We start from the raw sequence: 21404 nt of genomic DNA on the forward strand, positions 1-21404 counted from the left end.
ATACATACAAATATACACACACATACACATATATACACACACATACACGCACACTAATACATATAAACACACACATACATACAAATATACGCACACATACACATATATACACACACATACACGCACACTAATACATACAAACACACACATACATACAAATATACGCACACATACACATATATACACACACATACACGCACACTAATACATACAAACACACACATACATACAAATATACACACACATACACATATATACACACACATACACGCACACTAATACATACAAACACACACACACATACATACAAATATACGCACACATACACATATATACACACACATACACGCACACTAATACATACAAACACACACATACATACAAATATACACACACATACACATATATACACACACATACACGCACACACATACATACAAACACACACATACATACAAATATACACACACATACACATATATACACACACATACACGCACACTAATACATACAAACACACACATACATACAAATATACGCACACATACACATATATACACACACATACACGCACACTAATACATACAAACACACACATACATACAAATATACACACACATACACATATATACACACACATACACGCACACTAATACATACAAACACACACATACATACAAATATACACACACACATACACATATATACACACACATACACGCACACTAATACATACAAACACACACATACATACAAATATACACACACATACACATATATACACACACATACACGCACACTAATACATACAAACACACACATACATACAAATATACACACACATACACATATATACACACACATACACGCACACTAATACATACAAACACACACATACATACAAATATACACACACAGATGCATACACACATACGCACACACATACATACAAACACACACATACAAATATACACACACAGATGCATACACACATACACGCACACTAATACATACAAACACACACATACATACAAATATACACACACATACACATATATACACACACATACACACACACTAATACATACAAACACACACATACAAATATACACACACAGATGCATACACACATACGCACACACATACATACAAACACACACATACAAATATACACACACAGATGCATACACACATACGCACACACATACATACAAACACACACATACATACAAATATACACACACATACACATATATACACACACATACACACACACTAATACATACAAACACACACATACATACAAATATACACACACAGATGCATACACACATACGCACACACATACATACAAACACACACATACAAATATACACACACAGATGCATACACACATACACGCACACTAATACATACAAACACACACATACATACAAATATACACACACAGATGCATACACACATACGCACACACACACACTAATACATACAAACACACACATACATACAAATATACACACACAGATGCATACACACATACGCACACACATACATACAAACACACACATACAAATATACACACACAGATGCATACACACATACACGCACACTAATACATACAAACACACACATACATACAAATATACACACACAGATGCATACACACATACGCACACACACACACTAATACATACAAACACACACATACATACAAATATACACACACAGATGCATACACACATACGCACACACATACATACAAACACACACATACAAACATACACACACAGATGCATACACACATACACGCACACTAATACATACAAACACACACATACATACAAATATACACACACAGATGCATACACACATACGCACACACACACACTAATACATACAAACACACACATACATACAAATATACACACACAGATGCATACACACATACGCACACACATACATACAAACACACACATACAAATATACACACACAGATGCATACACACATACGCACACTAATACATACAAACACACACATACATACAAATATACACACACAGATGCATACACACATACGCACACACACACACTAATACATACAAACACACACATACATACAAATATACACACACAGATGCATACACACGTACGCACACACATACATACAAACACACACATACAAATATACACACACAGATGCATACACACATACACGCACACTAATACATACAAACACACACATACATACAAATATACACACACAGATGCATACACACATACGCACACACACACACTAATACATACAAACACACACATACATACAAATATACACACACAAATGCATACACACATACACACACACAAATACATACAAACACACACATACAAATATACACACACAGATGCATACACACATACGCACACACACACACACACACAAACTAATACATACAAACACACACATACATACAAATATACACACACAGATGCATACACACATACACACACACACAAATACATACAAACACACACATACAAATATACACACACAGATGCATACACACATACAAGCACACTAATACATACAAACACACACATACATACAAATATACACACACAGATGCATACACACATACGCACACACACACTAATACATACAAACACACACATACATACAAATATACACACACAGATGCATACACACATACGCACACACATACATACAAACACACACATACAAATATACACACACAGATGCATACACACATACGCACACACATACATACAAACACACACATACAAATATACACACACAGATGCATACACACATACGCACACACATACATACAAACACACACATACATACAAATATACACACACATACACATATATACACACAAATACACGCACACTAATACATACAAACACACACATACATACAAATATACGCACACATACACATATATGCACACACATACACGCACACTAATACATACAAACACACACATACATACAAATATACACACACATACACATATATACACACACATACACGCACACTAATACATACAAACACACACATACATACAAATATACACACACATACACATATATACACACACATACACGCACACTAATACATACAAACACACACATACATACAAATATACACACACATACACATATATACAAACACATACACGCACACTAATACATACAAACACACACATACATACAAATATACACACACATACACATATATACACACACATACACGCACACTAATACATACAAACACACACATACATACAAATATACACACACAGATGCATACACACATACGCACACACATACATACAAACACACACATACAAATATACACACACAGATGCATACACACATATACGCACACTAATACATACAAACACACACATACATACAAATATACACACACATACACATATATACACACACATACACACACACTAATACATACAAACACACACATACAAATATACACACACAGATGCATACACACATACGCACACACATACATACAAACACACACATACAAATATACACACACAGATGCATACACACATACGCACACACATACATACAAACACACACATACATACAAATATACACACACATACACATATATACACACACATACACACACACTAATACATACAAACACACACATACATACAAATATACACACACAGATGCATACACACATACACGCACACTAATACATACAAACACACACATACATACAAATATACACACACAGATGCATACACACATACGCACACACACACACTAATACATACAAACACACACATACATACAAATATACACACACAGATGCATACACACATACGCACACACATACATACAAACACACACATACAAATATACACACACAGATGCATACACACATACACGCACACTAATACATACAAACACACACATACATACAAATATACACACACAGATGCATACACACATACGCACACACACACACTAATACATACAAACACACACATACATACAAATATACACACACAGATGCATACACACATACGCACACACATACATACAAACACACACATACAAATATACACACACAGATGCATACACACATACACGCACACTAATACATACAAACACACACATACATACAAATATACACACACAGATGCATACACACATACGCACACACACACACTAATACATACAAACACACACATACATACAAATATACACACACAGATGCATACACACATACGCACACACATACATACAAACACACACATACAAATATACACACACAGATGCATACACACATACACCCACACTAATACATACAAACACACACATACATACAAATATACACACACAGATGCATACACACATACGCACACACACACACTAATACATACAAACACACACATACAAATATACACACACAGATGCATACACACATACGCACACACATACATACAAACACACACATACAAATATACACACACAGATGCATACACACATACGCACACACATACATACAAACACACACATACAAATATACACACACAGATGCATACACACATACGCACACACATACAAACACACACACACATACAAATATACACACACAGATGCATACACACATACACGCACACTAATACATACAAACACACACATACATACAAATATACACACACAGATGCATACACACATACGCACACACACACACTAATACATACAAACACACACATACATACAAATATACACACACAAATGCATACACACATACACACACACAAAAACATACAAACACACACATACAAATATACACACACAGATGCATACACACATACGCACACACACACACACACACACACACTAATACATACAAACACACACATACATACAAATATACACACACAGATGCATACACACATACACACACACACAAATACATACAAACACACACATACAAATATACACACACAGATGCATACACACATACACGCACACTAATACATACAAACACACACATACATACAAATATACACACACAGATGCATACACACATACGCACACACACACACTAATACATACAAACACACACATACATACAAATATACACACACAGATGCATACACACATACACACACACACAAATACATACAAACACACACATACAAATATACACACACAGATGCATACACACATACGCACACACACACACACACACACACACACACTAATACATACAAACACACACATACATACAAATATACACACACAGATGCATACACACATACACACACACACACAAATACATACAAACACACACATACAAATATACACACACAGATGCATACACACATACACACACACTAATACATACAAACACACACATACATACAAATATACACACACAGATGCATACACACATACGCACACACACACACACACACTAATAGATACAAACACACACATACAAATATACACACACAGATGCATACACACATACACACACACTAATACATACAAACACACACATACATACAAATATACACACACAGATGCATACACACATACACACACACTAATACATACAAACACTCACATACATACAAATATACACACACAGATGCATACACACATACACACACACACACACTAATAGATACAAACACACACATACATACAAATATACACACACAGATGCATACACACATACATACAAACACACACATACAAATATACACACACAGATGCATACACACATACACGCACGCTAATACATACAAACACACACATACATACAAATATACACACACAGATGCATAAACACATACGCACACACACACACATTAATACATACAAACACACACATACATACAAATATACACACAGCTGCATACACACATACGTGCGCACACACACACACACAAATACATACCTATCTGAATCATGAAAGTTTAATTTGGACTTTACTATCCCTTTTAATAAACCTTTGTTTTCTATGCATTAAGTCTAAATAAAACTTAAACCTGCAAACTAAAAAGGGATAACATAAATGTGAAAAAAAGTAATAAAAACTAAAAAGTTAATTCGATAATAGAAGGATAGATCTGTTCCTAGAGGAATCTCTTGGGACTGTGGTCTTCAAATAGTCCTCAAATAAAATAAGAAAAAGCACAACATAGTGTAACCCTGTAAACTAACTTTAAGCACTGGTAGAGAAAGGACAACTGGCTACTCACATTTGGTGGAGCTAATACAAGCTCTGTATGATGCTCACACCTACTTTATACTGGTAGGCAAACAATTTCTCACAACAGAATGATATAAAAGAATATTTATTTAAAATCTTTAAAACTGTCACAAATGCAAAGTAAACACCATAACTTAGGGGGATCTGAGAGACAATATGAGGGTTACCCTAGTCCAGAGTCCTTGACAAAGCTGCAAGTTGGACAGCGAAATGTACGTCAGAACTCTTTTCTCACCATTACGTCAAAATGTGCTAGTGATGCCAAGGGCGGAATGATACCTTGACGGTACAGGATTGAGGGTGGTAAGTGCTTATGCTTCTGCCCTCCATCCGTATCCAACCGGCTGTGTGGTTGACTCTGGACTGGGATAACCCTCATATTGTCTTTCAGATCCCCCTAAGTTATGGTGTTCACTTTGCATTTGTGACGGTTTTAAAGATTTTAAATAAATATTCTTTTATATCATTCCGTTGTGAGATACTGTTTGCCTACCAGTATAAAGTAGGTGTGCGCATCATACAGAGCTTGTATTAGCTCCACCAAATGTGAGAAACCAATTGTCCTTTCTCTACCAGTGCTTCCAGTTAGTTTACAGAGTTACACTATTTTGTACTTTTTTCTTATTTTATTTGAGGACTATTTGAAGACCACAGTCCCAGGAGATTCCTCTAGGAGCGGATATATCCTTCCATTATCGAATTAACTTTTTAGTTTTTATCACTTTTATTTACATTTATGTCATTTTGTGTCACTTTGTGAAATTATTTGTGCATTTATTTTTTAAATGAACAAGGGATGATTTACTTCAAGTCTCAAAACCACTAAAATTAAAAGCTGTGTTTTGTAGGCTTGTGCATTTGTTTTGTTACGAATGCAAATTCATTATGAAAACACCGATATTCGTTTTGTTTTAATGAAATGAATATCTGAACAAATGCACTAATTTAAAAACAATAAACAAATACTATCAGAATCCATCCATTAGTATTCATTTGTTTCCTTTAAACTAGCTTTGAAAGGTTAAATACTTAGCTGTATCGAGCTGCAGAGCTGCACTAATCCCAATACTTTTTCACAGAGTGCTAGGCAGGACTAATTGGAGGGTTATTGCGGCAGATCCTAGTGCCTGTGCTAAAGGAGAAGGTCTTTTAGCACAGCCTCAGGGATCTGCCATGCCAAGCCTCCTATTAGCGCAACCCGGGCTCTGTGAAGAAGGGTCGGGATTAGCACCGCTCTCAATGCACTACAGGTAAGTATAAATCTCTATAGGTGATTTTTTTCACCTATAGCAAAAGGAATATTGACCTTTATTTAAACAAAATGAATGTAAATGTTCACCAAATATTCAGTATTCGCTTTGTTTAAAACAAAAGGAATACCTAATAGAGTAGCAGATGAGATGAATATTCAGAAAAATGTTTAGTCTAGTATTTTGAATTGTGCACAATCACTTGCAATACAAGAGCAAGGAGTGGGCTAATATCTCTCTGCACTAGCCATTAAAAGTATAGTGTGTGCTAGAAATCTTTTCAGTTTTTTATTAAAGGGATACTGAACCCAATTTTTTTCTTTCATGATTCATGCATAAAATTGCATGCTCTATCTGAATCATGAAAGAAAAAAAATTGGGTTCAGTATCCCTTTAATAAAAAACTGAAAAGAAAAACTTTGGGTTCAGTATCCCTTTAAATTATTAACATGCACTTGTAATGCAAGGAGGCCACTTCAATCTCACAAATTGTAATTCTTCACTGTACCAATGGGTTTCTTGCAATAGAGATGTATGTAAATGATGTGACAATATATTGATTTTCACAAGTGAATATTAGCTACATATTTAGATAATTAAATCAATGGTTCCTGAATACAAACTGCTTCACACAGGGTCAGAACAGATACACTAGATCATCCACACTAATGACTAAATGTATCATACTAAATTGACTAATGTACAAGATGCTACAGTACTTGTAAAATCCATTAGCTCTGTAAATCAAATATGGATTTTGCAAATGATAAAATAATCACGACTCAGGCTTCTAATTTTATTGTGTTGGAATTATCAATTCATTAATTGTTCATAAAATAGTTCTAAGAAAATCGTCATAAAACAGGTACTGTATTTAAAGGGACACTGACGCTACTGTTGTATAAAATGCTTTAAAAACATTGCTGAAAACTTACCTCAAGGGGTATGTACCATTTTCTGTAGGTAATGTGCTGAGTGGTCAGTGCTAGCCTGTGCCACCAAACTCCAAAAGCAAACTATTTTAAACTTTTAAATTAATGAGAGGTACAGTCAATTGCTCTTGATAAAGACTCCTTTTAATTTCCCAGTCAAGCCTATCTATCTGACTGAACAGTGAACAGAGGAAGATAATGGCTTTATCTCAAGAAACAGACGGCTAGATTTAGAGTTTGGCGGCCAAAGGGGTGCGTTAGCTACGCGTGCTTTTTTTCTCCCGCACCTTTTAAATACCGCTGGTATTTAGAGTTCACAGAATGGCTGGGTTTTCAGTGCGTTAGGCTCCAAAAAGGGAGCGTAGAGCATAATTTAACGCCACTGCAACTATAGATACCAGCAGTGCTTACGGACGCGGCCAGCTTAAAAAACGTGCTCGTGCACGATATCCCCATAGAAAACAATGGGGCATTTTGAGCTGAAAAAAAACCTAACACCTGCAAAAAAGCAGCGTTCAGCTCTTAAAGCAGCCCCATTGTTTCCTATGGGGAAACACTTCCTACGTCTGCACCTAACACCCTAACATGTAGCCCGAGTCTAAACACCCCTAACCTTACACTTATTAACCCCTAATCTGCCGCCCCGCTATCGCTGACACCTGCATATTTTTTTAACCCCTAATCTGCCGCTCCGTAAACCGCCGCTACCTACATTATCCCTGTGTACCCCTAATCTGCTGCCCCTAACACCGCCGACCCCTATATTATATTTATTAACCCCTAATCTGCCCCCCACAACATCGCCTGCACCTGCCTACACTTATTAACCCCTAATCTGCCGAGCGGACCGCACCGCTACTATAATAAAGTTATTAACCCCTAATCTGCCTCACTCCCGCCTCAATAACCCTATAATAAATAGTATTAACCCCTAATCTGCCCTCCCTAACATCGCCGAAACCTAACTTCAATAATTAACCCCTAATCTGCCAACCGAATCTCGCCGCTACTGTAATAAATGGATTAACCCCTAAAGCTAATTCTAACCCTAACACTAACACCCCCCTAAGTTAAATATAATTTTTATCTAACGAAATAAATTAACTCTTATTAAATAAATTATTCCTATTTAAAGCTAAATACTTACCTGTAAAATAAACCCTAATATAGCTACAATATAAATTATAATTATATTGTAGCTATTTTAGGATTAATATTTATTTTACAGGCAACTTTGTATTTATTTTAACCAGGTACAATAGCTATTAAATAGTTAATACCTATTTAATAGCTAAAATAGTTATAATAATTACAAAATTACCTGTAAAATAAATCCTAACCTAAGTTACAATTAAACCTAACACTACAATATCAATAAATTAATTAAATACAATACCTACAATTATCTATAATTAAACCTAACACTACACTATCAATAAATTAATTAAATAAAATACCTACAAATAAATACAATTAAATAAACTAACTAAAGTACAAAAAATAAAAAAGAACTAAGTTACAAAAAATAAAAAAATATTTACAAACATTAGAAAAATATTACAACAATTTTAAACTAATTACACCTACTCTAAGCCCCCTAATAAAATAACAAAGCCCCCCAAAATAAAAAAATGCCCTACCCTATTCTAAATTAAAAAAGTTCAAAGCTCTTTTACCTTACCAGCCCTGAAAAGGGCCCTTTGCGGGGCATGCCCCAAATAATTCAGCTCTTTTGCCTGTAAAAAAAACACATACAATACCCCCCCCAACATTACAACCCACCACCCACAAACCCCTAATCTAACTCAAACCCCCCTTAAATAAACCTAACACTAAGCCCCTGAAGATCTCCCTACCTTGTCTTCACCTCACCGGGTCCCGATCTGTCCAGAAGAGGGTCCGAAGTCTTGATCCAAGCCCAAGCGGGGGGCTGAAGAGTGACGTCCATCCTCGGGCTGAAGTCTGGATCCAAGCGGCGGCTGAAGAACTCCATCATCGGGCTGAAGTCGGAAGTCCATCATCGGTATGAAGTCTTCTATCAAGCCGCATCTTCAATCTTCTTTCTTCCGGAGCGGAGCGGAACCATCTTCTTCCAAGCCGACGCGGAACATCCTCTTCAACCGACGCCTACTCGCCGAATGACGGTTCCTTTAAATGACGTCATCCAAGATGGCGTCCCTCGAATTCCGATTGGCTGATAGGATTCTATCAGCCAATCGGAATTAAGGTAGGAATATTCTGATTGGCTGATGGAATCAGCCAATCAGATTCAAGTTCAATCCGATTGGCTGATCCAATCAGCCAATCAGATTGAGCTTGCATTCTATTGGCTGATCGGAACAGCCAATAGAATGCGAGCTCAATCTGATTGGCTGATCCAATCAGCCAATCGGATTGAACTTGATTCTGATTCGCTGATTCCATCAGCCAATCAGAATATTCCTACCTTAATTCCGATTGGCTGATAGAATCCTATCAGCCAATCGGCATTCGAGGGACGCCATCTTGGATGACGTCATTTAAAGGAACCGTAATTCGGCGAGTAGGAGTCGGTTGAAGAGGATGTTCCGCATCGGCTTGGAAGAAGATGGCTACGCGCCGCTCCGGAAGAAAGAGGATTGAAGATGCGGCTTGATAGAAGACTTCATCCTGATGATGGACTTCCGACTTCAGCCCGATGATGGAGTTCTTCAGCCGCCGCTTGGATCCAGACTTCAGCCCGAGGATGGACGTCACTCTTCAGTCCCCCGCTTGGGCTTGGATCAAGACTTCGGACCCTCTTCTGGACAGATCGGGACCCGGTGAGGTGAAGACATGGTAGGGAGATCTTCAGGGGCTTAGTGTTAGGTTTATTTAAGGGGGGTTTGGGTTAGATTAGGGGTATATGGGTGGTGGGGTGTAATGTTGGGGGGGGGGGTATTGTATGTGTTTTTTTTACAGGCAAAAGAGCTGAATTCTTTGGGGCATGCCCCGCAAAGGGCCCTTTTCAGGGCTGGTAAGGTAAAAGAGCTTTGAACTTTTTTAATTTAGAATAGGGTAGGGCATTTTTTTATTTTGGGGGTCTTTGTTATTTTATTAGGGGGCTTAGAGTAGGTGTAATTAGTTTAAAATTGTTGTAATATTTTTCTAATGTTTGTAAATATTTTTTTATTTTTTGTAACTTAGTTCTTTTTTATTTTTGTACTTTAGTTAGTTTATTTAATTGTATTTATTTGTAGGTATTTTATTTAATCAATTTATTAATAGTGTAGTGTTAGGTTTAATTGTAACTTAGGTTAGGATTTATTTTACAGGTAATTTTGTAATTATTTTAACTAGGTAACTATTAAATAGTTATTAACTATTTAATAGCTATTGTACCTGGTTAAAATAAATACAAAGTTGCCTGTAAAATAAATATTAATCCTAAAATAGCTACAATATAATTATAATTTAAATTGTAGCTATATTAGGGTTTATTTTACAGGTAAGTATTTAGCTTTAAATAGGAATAATTTATTTAATAAGAGTTAATTTATTTTGTTAGAATAAAATTATATTTAACTTAGGGGGGTGTTAGTGTTAGGGTTAGACTTAGCTTTAGGGGTTAAAAAATGTATTAGAGTAGCGGGGAGCTCCGATCTGCAGATTAGGGGTTAATACTTGAAGTTAGGTGTCGGCGATGTTAGGGAGGGCAGATTAGGGGTTAATACTATTTATTATAGGGTTATTGAGGCGGGAGTGAGGCGGATTAGGGGTTAATAACTTTATTATAGTAGTGGTGCGGTCCGCTCTGCAGATTAGGGGTTAATAAGTGTAGGCAGGTGGAGGCGACGGTGAGGGGGCAGATTAGGGGTTAATAAATATAATATAGGGGTAGGCGGTGTTAGGGGCAGCAGATTAGGGGTTCATAGGGATAACGTAGGTGGCAGCGGCGTGCGGTCGGCAGATTAGGGGTTAAAAATTTTTAATAGAGTGGCGGCGATGTGGGGGGGGGCCTCGGTTTAGGGGTACATATGTAGTTTATGGGTGTTAGTGTACTTTAGAGCACAGTAGTTAAGAGCTTTATAAACCGGCGTTATCCCAGAAAGCTCTTAACTACTGAATTTTTTCTGTGGCTGGAGTTTTGTCGTTAGATTTCTAACACTCACTTCAGCCACGACTCTAAATACCGGCGTTAGAAAGATCCCATTGAAAAGATAGGATACGCAATTGACGTAAGGGGATCTGCGGTATGGAAAAGTCGCGGCTGCAAAGTGAGCGTTAGACCCTTTAATGACTGGCTCCAAATACCAGAGGGCGGTAAAAACCAGCGTTAGGAGCCTCTAACGCTGGTTTTGACGGCTACCGCCCAACTCTAAATCTAGGCCAGAGTGATTAGATAGGATTCACCAAACAACCAACACCGGCTGAATTTGGAGTTATTAAGCAACTCCCTTCTTACACACAGGGACACATTCCATGATCCAGCCACAGGCTGACACACAGGACATTGAAATACTCAAACACCACTTGTCTAGTGGTGATAAGGTACTCCAACATCGTAATATCACTAATTCACTATCTTTGGGCTGTAGTATTCCTCACTTTGAGGACACTATCCTGTACATAAGCTTATTCAATTGGAGAATATAACTAACTTTCATCACTGATTTTTTCCATATCACCCTGGGAACACACACGGACTAGCACTTGGACACTTTTTTCTCCTTTTTTCTTTTTTTTATCGGCTGATTATATATATATTGCCTATTTTTAATATTTTTCAGATTTATTATTTTTTCTACTTGGTCCGCTTAATATTTTTTAAGACCTATATTTTATATTTCATATGTAGAAGATCTAGATCTAATTAATTATTTTCATTGTTTTATTGTGATAAGAATGTTCATAATTAACATACGGCTAGATTATGAGTTTTGCGTTATAAGCGGAGTGGTACTAACTTGCAAGTTATTGTCACCGCTCACTTTCTGGTATTACGCTGATAGCGCTGGAATTACAGGTTTATAAAAACCCGGCGTTAGCAGGCAAAAAGTGAGCGTAGAGCTCAATTGAGCTCCATACCGCACTCCAATACCAGCGCTGCGGTGAGCTGCGGTAAGCTGGTTTTACGTGCTCATGTGCGATTTCCCCATAGACATCAATGGGGAGAGCCGGCTGAAAAAAAGCCTAACACCTGCAAAAAAGCAGTGTAAAGCTCCGTAACGCAGTCCCATTGATTCCTATGGGGAAACAAAATTTATGTTTACACCTAACATGAACCCTGAGTCTAAACACCCCTAATCTTACACTTATTAACTCCTAATCTGCTACCCCCGACATCACCGACACCTACATTATACTTATTAACCCCTAATCTGCCGCCCCCAATATCGCCGATATATAACATTATTTTTAAGGTTTACTGTCCCTTTAATGTATGTAATTTATTTAATTGTAGTGTAAGGTTAGGTGTTAGTGTAAGACAGGTTAGCTTTTATTTTACAGGTAAATTTGTATTTATTTTAGCTAGGTAGTTAGTAAATAGTTAATAACTATTTAGTAGCTATTCTACCTAGTTAAAATAAATACAAACTTGGATGGGCATTTAGCTTTTTTTCCACCCAAAAGCCTAATCTAAAAATAAAACCCACCCAATAAACCCTTAAAAAAGCCTAACACTAACCCCGTAGATCCACTTACAGTTTTTGAAGACCGAACATGAACCATCCTGAATGAAGCCGGCAGAAGTCCTCAACGAAGCTGTGAAATAAAAATAAAACCTAAGCTAGATACAATGTAACTATTAGTTATATTGTAGCTAGCTTAGGGTTTATTTTACAGGTAAGTATTTAGTTTTAAATAAGATTTATTTACGGCTAGATTTGGAGTTTTGTCGGTAACGCCTCGAAAAACTAACGCCGGCTTTTTTCTGGCCGCACCATAAAAATAACTCTGGTATTGAGAGTCCACATAAAGGCTGCGTTAGGCTCCAAAAAAGGAGCGTAGAGCATTTTTAACGCAGCTTCAACTCTCGATACCAGAGTTGCTTACGCAAGCGGCCAGCCTCAAAAACGTGCTCGTGCACGATTCCCCCATAGGAAACAATGGAGCTGTTTGAGCTGAAAAAAAACCTAACACCTGCAAAAAAGCCGCGTTCAGCTCCTAACGCAGCCCCATTGTTTGCTATGCTGAAACACTTCCTACGTCTGCACCTAACACCCTAACATGTACCCCGAGTCTAAACACCCCTAACCTTACACTTATTAACCCCTAATCTGCCACCCCCGCTCTCGCTGACCCCTGCATATTATTATTAACCCCTAATCTGCCGCTCCGTAAACCGCCGCTACTTACATTATCCCTATGTACCCCTAATCTGCTGCCCTAACATCGCCGACCCCTATATTATATTTATTAACCCCTAATCTGCCCACCACAACGTCGCCTCCACCTGCCTACACTTATTAACCCCTAATCTGCCGACCGGACCTGAGCGCTACTATAATAAAGTTATTAACCCCTAATCCGCCTCACTAACCCTATAATAAATAGTATTAACCCCTAATCTGCCCTCCCTAACATCGCCGACACCTAACTTCAATTATTAACCCCTAATCTGCTGACTGGAGCTCACCGCTATTCTAATAAATGTATTAACCCCTAAAGCTAAGTCTAACCCTAACCCTAACACCCCCCTAAATTAAATATAATTTTAATCTAACAAAATAAATTAACTCTTATTAAATAAATTATTCCTATTTAAAGATAAATACTTACCTGTAAAATAAATCCTAATATAGCTACAATATAAATTATAATTATATTATAGCAATTTTAGGATTAATATTTCTTTTACAGGTAACTTTGTATTTATTTTAACCAGGTACAATAGCTATTAAATAGTTAAGAACTATTTAATAGCTAAAATAGTTAAAATAATTACAAATTTACCTGTAAAAGAAATCCTAACCTAAGTTACAAATAAACCTAACACTACACTATCAATAAATTAATTAAATAAACTACCTACAATTACCTACAATTAACCTAACACTACACTATCAATACATTAATTAAATACAATTCCTACAAATAAATACAATTAAATAAACTTGCTAAAGTACAAAAAATAAAAAAGAACTAAGATACAAAAAATAAAAAAATATTTACAAACATAAGAAAAATATTACAACAATTTTAAACTAATTACACCTACTCTAAGCCCCCTAATAAAATAACAAAGCCCCCCAAAATAAAAAAATGCCCTACCCTATTCTAAATTACTAAAGTTCAAAGCTCTTTTACCTTACCAGCCCTGAACAGGGCCCTTTGCGGGGCATGCCCCAAGAAGTTCAGCTCTTTTGCCTGTAAAAAAAAAAATACAATACCCAAGCCCCCCAACATTACAACCCACCACCCATATACCCCTAATCTAACCCAAATCCCCCTTAAATAAACCTAACACTAAGCCCCTGAAGATCTTCCTACCTTGTCTTCACCTCACCGGGTTCAACGATCTGTCCAGAAGAGCTCCTCCGATGTCCTGATCCAAGCCCAAACAGGGGGCTGAAGAGGTCCATGATCCGGCTGAAGTCTTCATCCAAGCGGGATCTTCTATGGTCATCCATCCGGAGCGGCAGGATCCTGAAGACCTCCGACGCGGAACATCCATCCTGGCCGACGACTGAACGACGAATGACGGTTCCTTTAAATGACGTCATCCAAGATGGCGTCCCTCGAATTCCGATTGGCTGATAGTATTCTATCAGCCAATCGGAATTAAGGTGGAATCAAGTTCAATCAAGTTCAATCCGATTGGCTGATCCAATCAGCCAATCAGATTGAGCTCACATTCTATTGGCTGTTCCGATCAGCCAATAGAATGCGAGCTCAATCTGATTGGCTGATCGGATCAGCCAATCGGATTGAACTTGATTCTGATTGGCTGACTCCATCAGCCAATCAGAATATTCCTACCTTAATTCCGATTGGCTGATAGAATCCTATCAGCCAATCGGAATTCGAGGGACGTCATTGAAAGGAACCGTCATTCGTCGTTCAGTCGTCGGCCAGGATGGATGTTCCGCGTTGGAGGTCTTCAGGGGTTAATACTATTTATTATAGGGTTAGTGAGGCGGATTAGGGGTTAATAACTTTATTATAGTAGCGGTGCGGTCCGCTCGGCAGATTAGGGGTTAATAAGTGGAGGCAGGTGGAGGCGACATTGAGGGGGGCAGATTAGGGGTTAATAAATATAATATAGGGGTCGGCAGTGTTAGGGGCAGCAGTTTAGGGGTACATAAGTATAATGTAGGTGGCGGCGCTTTGCGGTCGGCAGATTAGGGGTTAATTATTGTAGGTAGCTGACCTGCGACGTTGTGGGGGGCAGGTTAGGGGTTAATAAATATAATACAGGGGTCGGCGGTGTTAGGGGCAGCAGATTAGGGGTACATAAGGATAACGTAGGTGGCGGTCGGCAGATTAGGGGTTAAAAAAATTTAATAGAGTGTCGGCGATGTGGGGGGACCTCGGTTTAGGGGTACATAGGTAGTTTATGGGTGTTAGTGTACTTTAGAGTACAGTAGTTAAGAGCTTTATAAACCGGCGTTAGCACAGAAAGCTCTTAACTACTGACTTTTTTCCTGCGGCTGGAGTTTTGTCGTTAGATGTCTAACGCTCACTTCAGACACGACTCTAAATACCGGAGTTAGAAAGATCCCATTGAGAAGATAGGATACGCAATTGACGTAAGGGGATCTGCGGTATGGAAAAGTCGCGGCTGAAAAGTGAGCGTTAGACCCTATTTTGAGTGACTCCAAATACCGGAGGTAGCCTAAAACCAGCGTTAGGAGCCTCTAACGCTGGTTTTCACGGCTAACGCCAAACTCCAAATCTAGGCCTTAGTTATTAATAGCAGGTTTTATTTAGATTTATTTTAATTACATTAAAGTTAGTGGGTGTTAGGGTTAGGTTGAGGGGTTAATAAATTTAGTATAGTGGCGGCGACGTTGGGGGCGGCAGATTAGGAGTTAATAAATGTAGGTAGGTGACGGCGATGTCAGGGGTAGCAGATTAGGGTTAATAATATTTAACTAGTGTTTGCGATGCGGGATTGCGGCAGTTTAGGGGTTAATATGTCTATTATAGTGGCAGCGATATCCGGAGCGCCAGATTAGGGGTTAATAATTTTATTTTAGTGTTTGCGATGTGGAAAGGCCTCGGTTTAGGGGTTAATAGGTAGTTTATGGATGTTAGTGTACTTTTTAGCACTTTAGTTATGAGTTTTATGTTACAGCTCTGTAGCGTAAAACTCATAACTACTGACTTTCAGTTTACGGTATGGATCTTTTGGCCTCCCAGGCAGACTCGTAATACCGGAGCTATGGAAGTCCCATTGAAAAAGGACTTTTGAAAGCTGCGGTAATTACGTTGCGTTACGGTCAAAAAAGTGTGCGGTACAGATATACCTGCAAGACTCGTAATACCAGCGGTAGTGAAAAAGAGCCTTAACGCTGCTTTTTCACTCATACCGCAAAACTCGTAATCTAGCCGATATTGTTATAACTCTAATCAGTTGTCTCTTATGGTATTATACACCTAAATTCTTATATATCCAACACTGGATGTAGATTTCTAATCTGTATATATTCCAGCACGTGCATTGACCACTTTATATACATTTAAGCTTATTAAGACCCAGTTATTTGGTCCCCCATAATACTTAATATCCTGTAGTAGAAACCCTAATTGCTATTTGTAGCGCTGCTCCCCATTCTATGTAATCTATGTTCTGTTATTAACCGTTAGGGAGATCAGTTTTTTTTGGGAGTCCTAGTCATTACAGGGATATAGTGCGAGTCAGAATTTGCACCCTTTTTTCCTTGAATTATAGAATTTGCAGTGATGATGTTGGTTACTGTATTTAGTGTAGGTCTTATTTTTGCGCAATTTAAAATCAAACTGCTACATATTTTCCAACACAGTGAAACTGTGTAAAATATTTAAGGCCAGATAACAAGTGGAGCGCAAACGTTTGCGTAAAGCTATATTGGATTTTTGTGATTGTTTGCACACAGGTTAAATTGCGCTGGTATTACGAGTTGAATGTAAAGCCGATCGCTTGAATGCAATTCAAGTTAACTCTCTTCGGGTTAGAGTGTTCTCAGAGCTGTGGTTAACTCTTTTCGCGAAACATAAAAAATACCTTACAAAGTACAGTTAAACTCATAATAACACTGTCTAATAAAAATTATTTCTAAAAATATGGCACACAAAAGTTATAAGGGCTCCAAGATATGAGGTATTAGAAAAAAATGTCTAAACATATATATACAGGGCAGGCGTACCTTAGAGATATTGTGGGTTTGGTTGCAAACAACTGCAATAAAGCAAATATAGCAATAAAGTGAGTCACACTTATTTTTTTTGTTTCCCAGTGCATATTTAAAAAAAACAAGAAAAAGCAGCCGCACAAAGAAAGGCATTGAAGGCTGTTGTAAAAAATAAAAATTAACTTTTATTACAACATTTAAAATGCAGAGGTAAGTATCACAGCCATTCTTACGTGTTCCTATAATGAAGTGCCTGTTGCGGGCATGAAACGCGTAAGGATGGCTGTGCGACTTACCTCTGCATTTTAAACAGCCTTTAATGCCTTTATTTGTGTGGCTGCTTTTCTTATTTTTTTGCTATTGATGTGTGTGGCGAACCTTGCCAACAGCAGCCTGCACCGTCATAGCTGTAGTGTTGTGGATCATTTCACCGTCTGTTTTGCCTGTGACGTTACGCGCAAGTACAAGGGATCTGCAGAGGCGAGTAGTGTGTGATAAAAGTTATATTTACACTATACTGTAGTCTACTAAGTGTGCAATAGCATTATGTCTAAAAAACCAATGTACATACCTTAATTAAAAAATACTTTATTTCTAAATAATGCTGACTATTATCTGAGCCTTCAGCAAATCGTAATCTTTTTTTCTGCTGGGGTTTATATATAGGTGTGTATATATGTATATATATATGTGTATCCATGTGTATATTTATGTGTTTATATGTGTATATATGATGGAAACATGGTGCCACTAGGCTTGGTCGATACAGGGTTGCTACAAACATTCAATTTGCAAAAAGAACAACATCTGCGAAGTGCAATAAAGCAAGCGCAATAAAACGAGGTATGTGTATATACTATGGGGGGTAGTTATCAACGTGTCAACTTTCCTGCCTTCGCCAGCCCAATACGCCCGCCTAAGCTCGCCTCACATCGCCGCCGCGGACCTGAAAAATTTTGTCTAAGTTATCAAATAAAGCTGTCAAAAAGCCGCGCACCAAGTATGGGGCGATGAGCAGCGAACTGTGATAGTTATCACTCATCCGATCTCGCTGCTCTTCGGCTTTTTCCCAGCTTTATTGCTAGCCTGTCACTAAGCACCTACACTAACTACACTGTTCTACCCCCTATACCGGCGCCCCCGGAGCCCCCCGCAACTAAATAAAGTTATCAACCCCTAAACCGCCGCTCCTAGACCTTGCCGCAACTCTGATAAATGTATTAACCCCTAAACCGCCGCTCCTAGACCCTGCCGCAACTCTGATAAATGTATTAACCCCTAAACCGCCGCTCCCGGACACCGCTGCCACCTACATTATACCTATTAACCCCTATCCTGCCCCCCTATACCGTCGCCCTCTATAATAAAGTTATTAACCCCTATCCTGCTGATCCCGCACCTCGCGAAACCTATATCCCTCACCTGATCCCGCACCTGTCGCAACCTATATTAAATTTATTAACCCCTATCCTGCCCTCCCTACACCGTCGCCACCTATAATAAATTTATTAACCCCTATCCTGCCCCCCACTACACCGCCGCCACTGTAATAAAATTATTAACCCCTAAACCTAAGTCTAACACTAACCCTAACACCCCCCTAACTTAAATATTAATTAAATAAATCTAAATAATATTTCTATTATAAACTAAATTAATCCTATTTAAAACTAAATACTTACCTTTAAAATAAACCCTAATATAGCTGCAATATAACTAATAATTATATTGTAGCTATCTTAGGATTTATTTTTATTTTACAGGCAAATTTCAATTTATTTTAACTAGGTACAATAGCTATTAAATAGTTATTAACTATTTAATAGCTTACCTAGCTAAAATAAAGAGAAATTAACCTGTAAAATAAAAACTAACTTAAGTTACAATTACACCTAACACTACACTATACTTAAATAAATTATTCCTATTTAAAACTAAATACTTACCTTTAAAATAAACCCTAATATAGCTACAATATAAATAATAATTATATTGTAGCTATCTTAGGATTTATATTTATTTTACAGGTAACTTTGTATTTATTTTAGCTAGTTAGAATAGTTATTAAATAGTTATTAACTATTTAATAACTACCTAGCTAAAAGAAATACAAAATTACCTGTAAAATAAATCCTAACCTAAGTTACAATTAAACCTAACACTACACTATCATTACATTAATTAAAAAAATTAACTAAAAATAACTACAATTAAATACAATTACATAAACTAACTAAAGTACAAAAAATAAAAAAAGCTAAGTTACAAAAATTGAAAAAAATAAGTTACAAACATTTAAAAAATATTACAACAATTTTAAGCTACTTACACCTAATCTAAGCCTCCTAATAAAATAACAAACCCCCCCAAAATAAAAAAAATGCCCTACCCTATTCTAAATTAAAAAAGTTCAAAGCTCTTTTACCTTACCAGCCCTTAAAAGGGCCATTTGTGGGGCATGCCCCAAAGAATTCAGCTCCTTTGCCTGTAAAAGAAAAATACAACCCCCCCAACATTAAAACCCACCACCAACATACCCCTAATCTAACCCAAATCCCCCTTAAAATAACCTAACACTAATCCCCTGAAGATCATCCTACCTTGTCTTCACTCAGCCGAGCAGCGATGGAAC

Source organism: Bombina bombina, unplaced genomic scaffold, assembly GCF_027579735.1.
Source record: "Bombina bombina isolate aBomBom1 unplaced genomic scaffold, aBomBom1.pri scaffold_375, whole genome shotgun sequence".
NCBI classification, from domain to species: domain Eukaryota; kingdom Metazoa; phylum Chordata; class Amphibia; order Anura; family Bombinatoridae; genus Bombina; species Bombina bombina.